The 12,974-nt window shown below is 43.9% G+C and overlaps 2 non-coding genes and 5 pseudogenes across 2 annotated transcripts; 4 read left to right on the forward strand and 3 right to left on the reverse strand.

Moving 5' to 3' along the window:
- Positions 1–344: 344 nt before the first annotated feature.
- On the reverse strand, positions 345–463 carry LOC145409952 (5S ribosomal RNA). Its single transcript, XR_013899179.1, has one exon. It is a non-coding gene; the product is annotated as a 5S ribosomal RNA (ribosomal RNA).
- A 4,073-nt stretch (positions 464–4,536) lies between these two features.
- Positions 4,537–4,656, forward strand: LOC145409997 (5S ribosomal RNA; annotated as a pseudogene).
- Positions 4,657–6,010: 1,354 nt separating this feature from the next.
- Positions 6,011–6,382, reverse strand: LOC145409873 (histone H2A-like; annotated as a pseudogene).
- Positions 6,383–6,767: 385 nt separating this feature from the next.
- On the forward strand, positions 6,768–7,072 carry LOC145409833 (histone H4-like; annotated as a pseudogene).
- A 1,964-nt stretch (positions 7,073–9,036) lies between these two features.
- LOC145409953 (5S ribosomal RNA) lies at positions 9,037–9,155 on the forward strand. The gene has a single exon (XR_013899180.1). It is a non-coding gene; the product is annotated as a 5S ribosomal RNA (ribosomal RNA).
- A 1,306-nt stretch (positions 9,156–10,461) lies between these two features.
- On the reverse strand, positions 10,462–10,833 carry LOC145409872 (histone H2A-like; annotated as a pseudogene).
- Positions 10,834–11,218: 385 nt separating this feature from the next.
- LOC145409834 (histone H4-like) lies at positions 11,219–11,526 on the forward strand (annotated as a pseudogene).
- Positions 11,527–12,974: the final 1,448 nt, after the last annotated feature.

The raw sequence follows: 12,974 nt of genomic DNA on the forward strand, positions 1-12,974 counted from the left end.
AAACGGCCGTGAGAGCGAGAAATTCAAGGGATAACCTGTTCGTTTGGAAATATTCCATATATATCAACCAGTATTCATATGGATTGTGTGTGGTGCCTCACCGACGTGACAATGTCTTCTGTAGGTGCATCAGTCAACCTTGCTTGTCGTGTACTGAAAGGCAGAAATAGTTTGGATAGGTGGGATTTACCTTCGAGAGTTATGGAGGTGACACCTTGGGCACGGCAGATGAGATAGTCTGGCTAAGGAATGGAAATTGCCCGGATTAGCAGTCGCCTGTTGATCTCATTGCATGGATCTTAGTTTGACGTGCGAAAATTAGTAAGAAAAATGTGAAAAGTTTATGCCAACAGCATCTGGTGTTCCCAGGCGGTCACCCATCCAAGTACTAACCAGACCCAACGTTGCTTAACTTCGCTGATCGGACGAGAAGCGGTGCTCTCAACGTGGTGTGGCCGTTGGCAATGAGAAGAAAAGAAACGACCTATTAATACCGCCTTACTGAGCCAGAAGAGGTTCTTTTATCGTTTTTTTTTTCTTTAGATTTCATAGGCAATATCGACAACCTTTCAACCTTTCGATGGATTACCTATTTCGTCACCGTGTCTTGAAACATATGGAACAAAGGAAAAGAAAATGCAAGATGTAAGTAGAAATGGATAAACAGCATGACAAACGGACCAACCCTCATTGAATAACCGATCGTCCCTTAACGGATGGCGCAACCAACGTTATTATACTCCATTTTTACTCTTTCACAGAATCTAGGCGCATGCCAGGCAGGCACTCAGGCCAAAAGCCAGGCAGGTAAGTAAACAGATAGGTATGTAGGTAGGCAGGTAGGTTGGTAGGTAGGTAGGTTGGTGGGTAGGTAGGTCAATATACAAAGAAACTCTAAGGAAATGTGTAATATCAGACCGCAGCGGTGGACAAAGGAATGTCCTCTCAAAAAAGTAAATATATATTTGAAGACCTTCATTACAACTGTAAGTGATATAAAAGTAAAATTCAGAACTGACAAAACTTAAAGACATTTATTTTAATCCTCTTTTTTGCCTTTAGTTCACACCTGTCAGAGAGAGGTGCAGGTTGCTAAACCTCTATGTGTGCGTGCGTTCGTTCGTTCGTTAGTGTGTGCCTGCATGCCTGGATGCATGCATTCCTGCTAGACTTCATCCCAACCCCCACACTCTATCTGTCTCTGTCTGTCTGTCTGTCTCTGTATAGTATCTAACTATCAATCTATCTGTCTATCTATCAATCTATCCATCTATATATATATACACACATACATACATACATACATACATATAGTAGGCCGTCCATTTTGTATGAACTAATAAGGTTGGCTTCTGTGTGCGTGCGATTTGGGCAGGCTTTGATTAAGTGGTAAGTCTTGGGTACTTTTTTTTGTGATTCGATGTGGTTTGACGTTACTCTGAAAAGGCTTGCTTCCTTTCTTTAAGTTTTAACTTGTTGTCGGTCACTTGATGATGGTGGTTAGGTAAAGAGTAGCCTTTGGCTTTAGTGAGATGAGGTATCGCTAGTAATAATAATTAGGTTAGATTAGGTTTGATTTGGTTTGGTTGGTTGAGGTTTTTTAAGGATTTGCTTACGTTCTGTGAGGTTTGATGAGGGCAGATAAAGATAGGTTGGATTAGGTTAGGTTTTGTTTTGTTTGATAAGGCTAAAAGATAAAAAAATTACTGTCTCGTTCTAAGGTAAACGGTATTAATAGGTCGTTTCTCCTTGAGTATAACGTTACCGCGTTCGGTGAAGCGCCGCTCTCGTCCGATCAGCTGAGGCTATGCTTGGTTTGGTGAGTGATCTGCCTGTATTTGTCATAAACTTTCATTTTCTTACTGAGATCTTCGCACGTCAAGCCGTCCAGCCGCAATGAACGAGGCGACTGCTAATCAGGCAATTTCCATTCCTTAGCCAGACTATCCCATCTGCCATTGTACTCCATTAACTCTCGAAGGATAAATCCCACCTATCCAAACCTATTTCTGCTTTACCTAACTCAATACGACAAGCTGGCCGATTGACTGTGTCTTGCAGTAAGACATTGTTCCACGTCAGTGAAGGCACCATGAGTACTGTTCGATTGACAAGTATATGGAATGATTTCCAAACGAACCAGATTTAATCCGCGAACAAAAATAAACTCTCGGCCGTATCTTCACACCCCAAATCCATCACACTAAGCCTCCGCCACAATCAGCACGCCAACAACGGCGAGACCCCCCGCTTGCAACCTCGCTCACACACGATATGCTAGCGTTCTCCCGCATGGCTCGGCGAGGCCCCTACGCCCATCATGGCGCCAACTGGCATATCACTTGTGAAGACCTGCAGTTTGTGGGTGAGCTGGTGAGTGGCTGAGTAATGTAGCTTATTAATTGTACTTTTCGTTGTTATATAGACATGTAGTTCTTGATAGGCAGTTAGATTTTTCATCATCAAAGACAGACAGTGACAATTGAGCTTTCCGAACATAACGAGTAAGAAAAAAGGGTTGTGATATAAGCTGAAATGTCGAGTAACATACGAAATTGAAATTTCAGACAATAAGTGCATCCAGGCACTAACGAATTTAAGACTTCAACGCACGTAACCACAATGAAGACGGATAACTAGCGGTACTTGCACCATCAATAATGCTATTATCGGCTGTATCTATAATAAATTGTTGGACATATTGCCACTCATGAAAGTGCTGGGGAATTAAAATCACCTCCCATAGACTAAGTTTTGTCAAGCCATCATCTATGCTTTTCGTCATCCATCTACCCACCCACCCATGTACAAGGTCTTACAAACCGCCAGTTATTTACTTTTAGTTAAGAGGATAATCATTTTTCATCCGCTGCACTTGTGTAAGTGCTATTGACCAAATGCAACCAAACTGTCTCGCTATGCAAAGGCAACCAGCCATATGACCTACATACCTATCGTTTGCATTATGTTGTACACACAATATACATGCGCACATCTCTCTATGAAGAAATGATCTGATGTGCCAAGAGATGGTAGCGTGGAAAGTCCATTGCCCTAAGTCTAGTTCTCTCTTAAAAATGGATGTGACGCTCGGTGGAGTGAGAGGAGTGACAGATGTCCTTTGGAAGGAACACCTCACAAGGGTTTAACGCTCTGCGATGTTTGTGCCCAACAGGTGCTTATTTCAGCTCCTCGTACATTTAAGAATGAGCCGAGACGGATTTGACCCGAGCACAGGCAGCTATGCATCAGCACTGCCCTGCAGGAGCTTTAAACTCAGAGGATTAACACCACACGCGTGTCTCTCTACCCAAGGAGTGTTAAATGCTGTCCACTGAGAACTAGTGCAACAGTGCTGGATTAGTTCTCTCACCTTCACTGGGTTACTGCCACATTCCGAAATTAAATATTGCTCCCCACAGACATAGAACGAAACAGGCCTAACAAAAATCGTATAAAAAATGGAGACAATCATGCAGTGTGACAAAATGGAAGAATTTATGTATGGCGATCAGGCCTGCCCAACGATACATGTGTTTGAGTAAATAACAACTTCTTCCAAATGTCTTTGCATGTTTACTGGTTTGGCACATGACGTGATAGAACTGGGAACCGCTTCTTGAGGTAGTCGAGATGCACGGATGAAGACATTAAGCATAGATGGTATTAGTGTCGTTCGTCAAAACGATTGTTGAATGATATGGTTATGATGTGAGGGGTAGCTCGAGGACACTGAGTGAGCAGCCAGGCGTGACGGACTCGTCTGAAGGTAAGGTGACCTAGCCTAAGTGAGGCGCCCATGACGCAGCCGCAAGGTGGTGGCATCGTATTCATCGTTGCTCGTCGGCGGCGTGAAAATCTCTGACCTCATGCTTCGAGGAGACACCGCGGGTGATTCTATTGAATTAGGTGTTGCCTCGAGAAATTTCACCCCACCGCTTTAAGTTTTGTCAGTTCTGAATTTTACTTTTATATCACTTACAGTTGTAATGAAGGTCTTCAAATATATATTTACTTTTTTGAGAGGACATTCCTTTGTCCACGGCTGCGGTTTGATATTACACATTTCTACAGAGTTTTTTTGTATATCGACCTACCTACCCACCAACCTACCTACCTACCCACCAACCTACCTACCTACCAACTAACCTACCTACCGACCTACCTACATAATTGTTTACTTACCTGCCTGGCTTTTGGCCTGCGTGCCTGCCTGGCATGCGCCTAGATTCTGTGAAGGAGTAAAAATGGAGTATAATAACGTTGGCTGCGCCATGCGTTAAGGGACGATCGGTTATTCAATGAGGGTTGGTCCGTTTGTCATGCTGTTTATCCATTTCTACTTACGTCTTGCATTTTCTTTTCCTTTGTTCCATATGTTTCAAGACACGGTGACGAAATACGTAATCCATCGAAAGGTTGAAAGGTTGTCGATACCGCCTGTCGAAATCTAAAGAAAGAGAAAAGAATCGATAGAAAAGACCTCTTCTGCCTCCAGTAAGGCCGTATTAATAGGTCGTTTCTTTTCTTCTCATTGCCAACAGCCTGCCACGTTGAGAGCACCGCTTCTCGTCCGATCGGGGAAGTTAAAGCAACGTTGGGTCTGGTTAGTACTTCGATGAGTGACCGCACGAGAGACACCAGATGCTGTTGGCATAAACTTTTCACATTTTTCTTACTAATTTTCGTGCGTCAAACTAAGATCCATGCAATGAGATCAACGGGCGACTGCTAATCCGGGCAATTTCCATTCCTTAGCCAGACTATCTCATCTGCCGTGCCCAAGGTGTCACCTCCATAACTCTCGAAGGTAAATCCCACCTATCCAAGCTATTTCTGCCTATCAAGCCCACGACAGGCCAAGGATTGACTGATGCACCTACGGAAGACGCATATCGCGTCCGGTGAGGCACCACACACAATCCATCATGAATACATGTGTGATATATATGTGATATTTCCAAACAGACAGGTTATCCCTTGAATTTCTCGCTCTCACGGCCGTTTTCTCTATTTCACAAGCTCCATCCATCACCCTCCACTCAGACAAGCCATGCACCACCCGCCACAACAACACGCCAACCCAGGCAGGCAGGACGTTACCTTGCCCTCATCACCAAGTGTCCTGTAGCGTTCTCAACAACACCGACCTCCCCGCAGAGCCCCTACACATAGGCCCCATCGTAAGCTACCAACTGAGCATAAATCACTAATGCTTCTGGTTTGTGGAAGTATTAGTGGTGGTGGTAGTGGTCAGTAGCAGTAGTACTGCTTTTCGTTGTTATTATAGATGTAGTTAACACTTCTTGTGGCAGTAGTACCCATCATCAAGTGACAATATTTGATATAAATCAGATAAGAAGAAATTGCGATACTAAAAATTCGAAAGTAGACAACGAAATTGAAAATGGCAACAATAATTCCAAATAAGATTTATAATAACAAGTAACCAAATGAAGACGAGTAACTAACAGTATTAATGTCAATGCTATTATCGGCTGTAGTGTTATCATAATAAATTGTTGGTTTTATTATTGTCTGAAGTGCTTTCCTATTTGGGGGTAATAAAATCCACTGCATTGTCGTCACCCCGCCGGATAATACATCAACATATCATTCAACAACTTCATCCAGTCCCTCCATAACTTGAAGGCAAGCCATACATCTATGCTTTCATTCATCCATCTACCCACCCACCCGCTTAGGATGTACGTAATTACAGAGACAGCAATTATGTGCACTTGGCAGTGGGAATATCAATCGAGCACTGTACCGTCACTGATGTAAGTAGCTATACTTACATGTAACCAAACATAAATACATGAAGAGACACAAACCATCATAGACAACTCGTGCCACATTATACACACAATACATAAATGCGTGCATATATACATGAAGAAACACAGAGATGGTGATTTAGGCCATTGCCTAAGTCTATTCTGTCTTAAGAAATGGATGTGGCTCCTAAAGAAGCCGATGGAGGTGAAGAGGAATTTATTGGAAGATTTCACTTCTTCTCTGACTTCTTGGGAAGCAGCACCTCCTGGATGTTAGGCAGGACACCTCCCTGGATGATGGTCATGCCCAACAAGTGCTTCTTCAGCTCCTCGTCATTAAGAATGGCCAGCTGCAGGTGACGGGGACTGATACGAGTCTTCCTGTTGTCACGGGCAGCGTTGAGACCCTGCTCAAGCACTTCGCCTGCAAGTTACTCCATGACTGCAGCCAAGTGGACGGGAGGACCAGCACCCGCACGCTCGGCATTATTACCTCTACGAAAGAGATGGTGCATCCTGTCCATGAGGAACTGGAGCCCAGCCGTGCTGGATTGAGACTTTGACTTCCCCTTCACCTTGCCACCCTTGCCACATCCGGACATCGTGTCGTCTGAGTATTACCTGCAGTAGGAGACTAATTTGTCCCCACAACATAAAACAAACAAACAAAATCGTATAGAAAATGGGGGTAGGAGGAAGGGAGACAATCATGAAGATGTGACAAGTAGGTGAGGAAGAAATTTAGATGAAGAGAAAGCGTCGGGCCTTAACCCAACATACATGTGTTTATTGTTGGGACGCGGGGGTCGCTGCTCTTCCAAATGTCTTTGTTTACTGGTTGCATGAGTGGCATGGGGGAGTGTATAGGTAGCCAGTACTGCAAAGACAGCTTCAAGGGTGTGATGGTAAGTGTGTTCGTCAAAGGCAGTAAGTTGTTGGTGATGGTGTGGGGGTAACTCAGTGGCACACTGAGTCTGAGCAGCAGGCATGACGGGTCGAGGCAAAGGTGGCAAGGGTCTAGCCAAGTGAGGCGCCATGCGCCACCACAAGGTGGTGGCATCACGAAGCCTGCCATTCGTCGTCTAGCTCGTGGCGACGAGAAGCGTATCTCTGACCTCATCTTCGAGGAGACCCGCGGTGTTCTAAAGGTGTTCCTCGAGAAAGTGATTCGCGACGCTTTCACCTACACTGAGCATGTCAAGCGGAAGACTGTGACCGTAACGGACGTGGTGAACGCCCTCAAGAGGCAAGGACGCATTGTGTACGGCTTCTGCGACTTAGAGAGTTCATAATTGAGTTGCCTTCCATTGCGCTATCCAACCTAGCCACGGCAAAGCACACAACAACCTCCGGGCCTCCCTTAGAGGTCCACACTGAATTTCTGTGAGAGAGAAATAATGAAGACATGGTATAGGTCCATGCAGACATTCGGCAGCTTAGCTAACACCTATGTCATTACGTCAATGCCACGGAATTCAAAATAAGAGTAAGGGACTCGAGAGGTGCCAAGTTTAAGACTGGTCGTTTGCTATAATATGAATAGGCCGATTGAGGGGCAGACAGGGAGATAGGTGGGTGGATGGATATATACATATGTGTCCAGATAGATAGAGGGATACGAAGGTAGATAGAAATTATAACCCAATAGATAGATCGAAGTATTTTTTGGTTTAACTGCAGGAAGATAGGTAGATACAGTGATTACTAGATAAATACACAGGTATATAGACAGATGTGTAGAAGGAAATTATGACCCGACAGATAGATTGAAAGGCTAATTATTGGTAGGCAGGTAGGTTGGCTTGACTGCTACAAAGACAGATAACTAGACAAATTGCTAAACATTTACATGTATTTGCTTAGATACTTCGGAAGAAAGTTAGATCTGGCTGAAACTCACCTTACCAGACCAAAAGTAACCTAGCCTAGCCTCACCAAACCAAGCATAGCCTCAGCTCACCAGAGCAAACCTAACTTCACCTAACGCTACTACTCTAAACCCAACCTCACCTGCCAACGAGACATAATATAAGCTAGCCTTATCAAACAAAACAAAACCTAACCTAATCCAACCTATCTTTATCTGCCCTCATCAAACCTCACAGAACGTAAGCAAATCCTTAAATAACCTCAACCAACCAAACCAAATCAAACCTAATCTAACCTAATTATTATTACTAGCGATACCTCATCTCACTAAAGCCAAAGGCTACTCTTTACCTAACCACCATCATCAAGTGACCGACAACAAGTTAAAACTTAAAGAAAGGAAGCAAGCCTTTTCAGAGTAACGTCAAACCACATAGAATCACAAAAAAAAGTACCCAAGACTCTCCACTTAATCAAAGCCTGCCCAAATCGCACGCACACAGAAGCCAACCTTATTAGTTCATACAAAATGGACGGCCTACTATATGTATGTATGTATGTATGTGTATATATATAGATGGATAGATTGATAGATAGACAGATAGATTGATAGTTAGATACTATACAGAGACAGACAGACAGACAGAGACAGATAGAGTGTGGGGGTTGGGATGAAGTCTAGCAGGAATGCATGCATCCAGGCAAGCAGGCACACACTAACGAACGAACGAACGCACGCACACATAGAGGTTTAGCAACCTGCACCTCTCTCTGACAGGTGTGAACTAAAGGCAAAAAAGAGGATTAAAATAAATGTCTTTAAGTTTTGTCAGTTCTGAATTTTACTTTTATATCACTTACAGTTGTAATGAAGGTCTTCAAATATATATTTACTTTTTTGAGAGGACATTCCTTTGTCCACCGCTGCGGTCTGATATTACACATTTCTACAGAGTTTTTTTGTATATTGACCTACCTACCCACCAACCTACCCACCTACCAACCTACCTGCCTACCTACATACCTATCTGTTTACTTACCTGCCTGGCTTTTGGCCTGAGTGCCTGCCTGGCATGCGCCTAGATTCTGTGAAAGAGTAAAAATGGAGTATAATAACGTTGGTTGCGCCATCCGTTAAGGGACGATCGGTTATTCAATGAGGGTTGGTCCGTTTGTCATGCTGTTTATCCATTTCTACTTACATCTTGCATTTTCTTTTCCTTTGTTCCATATGTTTCAAGACACGGTGACGAAATAGGTAATCCATCGAAAGGTTGAAAGGTTGTCGATATTGCCTATTAAATCTAAAAAAGAGAAAAGAATCGATAGAAGAACCTCTTCTGCCTCAGTAAGGCCGTATTAATAGGTCGTTTCTTTCCTTCTCATTGCCAACGGCCACACCACGTTGAGAGCACCGCTTCTCGTCCGATCAGCGAAGTTAAGCAACGTTGGGTCTGGTTAGTACTTGGATGGGTGACCGCCTGGGAACACCAGATGCTGTTGGCATAAACTTTTCACATTTTTCTTACTAATTTTCGCACGTCAAACTAAGATCCATGCAATGAGATCAACAGGCGACTGCTAATCCGGGCAATTTCCATTCCTTAGCCAGACTATCTCATCTGCCGTGCCCAAGGTGTCACCTCCATAACTCTCGAAGGTAAATCCCACCTATCCAAACTATTTCTGCCTTTCAGTACACGACAAGCAAGGTTGACTGATGCACCTACAGAAGACATTGTCACGTCGGTGAGGCACCACACACAATCCATATGAATACTGGTTGATATATATGGAATATTTCCAAACGAACAGGTTATCCCTTGAATTTCTCGCTCTCACGGCCGTTTTCTCTATTTCACAAGCTCCATCCATCACCCTCCACCGGACAAGCTATGCACCACCCGCCACAACAACACGCCAACCCAGGCAGGCAGGACGTTACCTTGCCCTCATCACCAAGTGCCCTGTAGCGTTCTCAACAACACCGACCTCCCGCAGAGCCCCTACACATAGGCCCCATCGTAGCTACCAACTGGCATAAATCACTAATGCTTCTGGTTGTGGAAGTATTAGTGGTGGTGGTAGTAGTAGCAGTAGTACTGCTTTTCGTTGTTATTATAGATGTAGTTCTTCTTGTGGCAGTAGTACCATCATCAAGTGACAATATTTGATATAACGATAAGAAGAAATTGTGATACTAAAAATTCGAAGCAACAACGAAATTGAAAATGGCAACAATAATTCCAATAAGATTTATAATAACAGTAACCAAATGAAGACGAGTAACTAACAGTATTAATAATGCTATTATCGGCTGTAGTGTTATCATAATAAATTGTTAGTTTTATTATTGTCTGAAGTGCTCCTATTTGGGGGTATAAAATCCACCATTGTCGTCACCCCGCGGATAATACATCAACATATCATTCAACAAATTAGACCAGTCCCTCCATAGCTGAAGGCAAGCCATCATCTATGCTTTCATTCATCCATCTACCCACCCACCCGCTTAGGATGTACGTTACGAACCTTATGTGCAGTTGGCAGTGGGAATATCAATCGACCACTGTACCGTCACTGATGTAAGTAGCTATACTTACATGCAACCAAACATAAATACATGCAGAGACACAAACCAGCATAGACAACTCGTGCCACATTATACACACAATACATAAATGCGCGCATATATACATGAAGAAACACAGAGATGGTGATTTAGGCCATTGCCTAAGTCTATTCTCTCTTAAGAAATGGATGTGGCTCCTAAAGAAGCCGATGGAGGTGAAGAGGAATTTATTGGAAGATTTCACTTCTTCTCTGACTTCTTGGGAAGGAGCACCTCCTGGATGTTAGGCAGGACACCTCCCTGGATGATGGTGATGCCCAACAAGTGCTTGTTCAGCTCCTCGTCATTAAGGATGGCCAGCTGCAGGTGACGGGGACTGATACGAGTCTTCCTGTTGTCACGGGCAGCGTTGAAACCCTGCTCAAGCACTTTGCCTGCAAGTTACTCCATGACTGCAGCCAAGTGGACGGGAGGACCAGCACCCGCACGCTCGGCATTATTACCTCTACGAAAGAGATGGTGCATCCTGTCCATGAGGAACTGGAGCCCAGCCGTGCTGGATTGAGACTTTGACTTCCCCTTCACCTTGCCACCCTTGCCACATCCGGACATCGTGTCGTCTGAGTATTACCTGCAGTAGGAGACTAATTTGTCCCCACAACATAAAACAAACAAACAAAATCGTATAGAAAATGGGGGTAGGAGGAAGGGAGACAATCATGAAGATGTGACAAGTAGGTGAGGAAGAAATTTAGATGAAGAGAAAGCGTCGGGCCTTAACCCAACATACATGTGTTTATTGTTGGGATGCGGGGGTCGCTGCTCTTCCAAATGTCTTTGTTTACTGGTTGCATGAGTGGCATGGGGGAGTGTATAGGTAGCCAGTACTGCAAAGACAGCTTCAAGGGTGTGATGGTAAGTGTGTTCGTCAAAGGCAGTAAGTTGTTGGTGATGGTGTGGGGGTAACTCAGTGGAACACTGAGTCTGAGCAGCAGGCATGACGGGTCGAGGCAAAGGTGGCAAGGGTCTAGCCAAGTGAGGCGCCATGCGCCACCACAAGGTGGTGGCATCACGAAGCCTGCCATTCGTCGTCTAGCTCGTCGTGGCGGCGAGAAGCGTATCTCTGACCTCATCTTCGAGGAGACCCGCGGTGTTCTAAAGGTGTTCCTCGAGAAAGTGATTCGCGACGCTTTCACCTACACTGAGCATGTCAAGCGGAAGACTGTGACCGTAACGGACGTGGTGAACGCCCTCAAGAGGCAAGGACGCATTGTGTACGGCTTCTGCGACTTAGAGAGTACATAATTGAGTTGCCTTCCATTGCGCTATCCAACCTAGCCACGGCAAAGCACACAACAACCTCCGGGTCTCCCTTAGAGGTCCACACTGAATTTCTGTGAGAGAGAGAGAAATAATGAAGACATGGTATAGGTCCATGCAGACATTCGGCAGCTTAGCTAACACCTATGTCATTACGTCAATGCCACGGAATTCAAAATAAGAGTAAGGGACTCGAGAGGTGCCAAGTTTAAGACTGGTCGTTTGCTATAATAGGAATAGGCCGATTGAAAGGCAGACAGGGAGATAGGTGGGTGGATGGATATATACATATGTGTCAAGACAGACAGAGGGATACGAAGGTAGATAGATGGCTCTCTAGAAAATTATAACCCAATAGATAGATCGAAGTTTTTTTGGTTTAACGGCAGGAAGATAGGTAGATACAGTGATTACTAGATAGATACACAGGTATATAGACAGATGTGTAGAAGGAAATTTTGACCCGACAGATAGATTGAAAGGCTAATTATTGGTAGGCAGGTAGGTTGGCTTGACTGCTACAAAGACAGATAACTAGACAAATTGCTAAACATTTACATGTATTTGCTTAGATACTTCGGAAGAAAGTTAGATCTGGCTGAAACTCACCTTACCAGAGCAAAAGTAACCTAGCCTAGCCTCACCAAACCAAGCATAGCCTCAGCTCATCAGAGCAAACCTAACTTCACCTAACGCTACTACTCAAAACCCAACATCACCTGCCAACGAGACATAATATAAGCTAGCCTTATCAAACAAAACAAAACCTAACCTAATCCAACCTATCTTTATCTGCCCTCATCAAACCTCACAGAACGTAAGCAAATCCTTAAATAACCTCAACCAACCAAACCAAATCAAACCTAATCTAACCTAATTATTATTACTAGCGATACCTCATCTCACTAAAGCCAAAGGCTACTCTTTACCTAACCACCATCATCAAGTGACCGACAACAAGTTAAAACTTAAAGAAAGGAAGCAAGCCTTTTCAGAGTAACGTCAAACCACATAGAATCACAAAAAAAAAGTACCCAAGACTCTCCACTTAATCAAAGCCTGCCCAAATCGCACGCACACAGAAGCCAACCTTATTAGTTCATACAAAATGGACGGCCTACTATATGTATGTATGTATGTATGTATGTGTGTATATATATAGATGGATAGATTGATAGATAGACAGATAGATTGATAGTTAGATACTATACAGTGACAGACAGACAGACAGACAGAGACAGATAGAGTGTGGGGGTTGGGATGAAGTCTAGCAGGAATGCATGCATCCAGGCAAGCAGGCACACACTAACGAACGAACGAACGCACGCACACATAGAGGTTTAGCAACCTGCACCTCTCTCTGACAGGTGTGAACTAAAGGCAAAAAAGAGGATTAAAATAAATGTCTTTAAGTTTTGTCAGTTCTGAATTTT

This window comes from Coenobita brevimanus, chromosome 83 (assembly GCF_032717465.1).
Source record: "Coenobita brevimanus isolate Jiangsu-jjx chromosome 83, ASM3271746v2, whole genome shotgun sequence".
Lineage (NCBI taxonomy): Eukaryota > Metazoa > Arthropoda > Malacostraca > Decapoda > Coenobitidae > Coenobita > Coenobita brevimanus.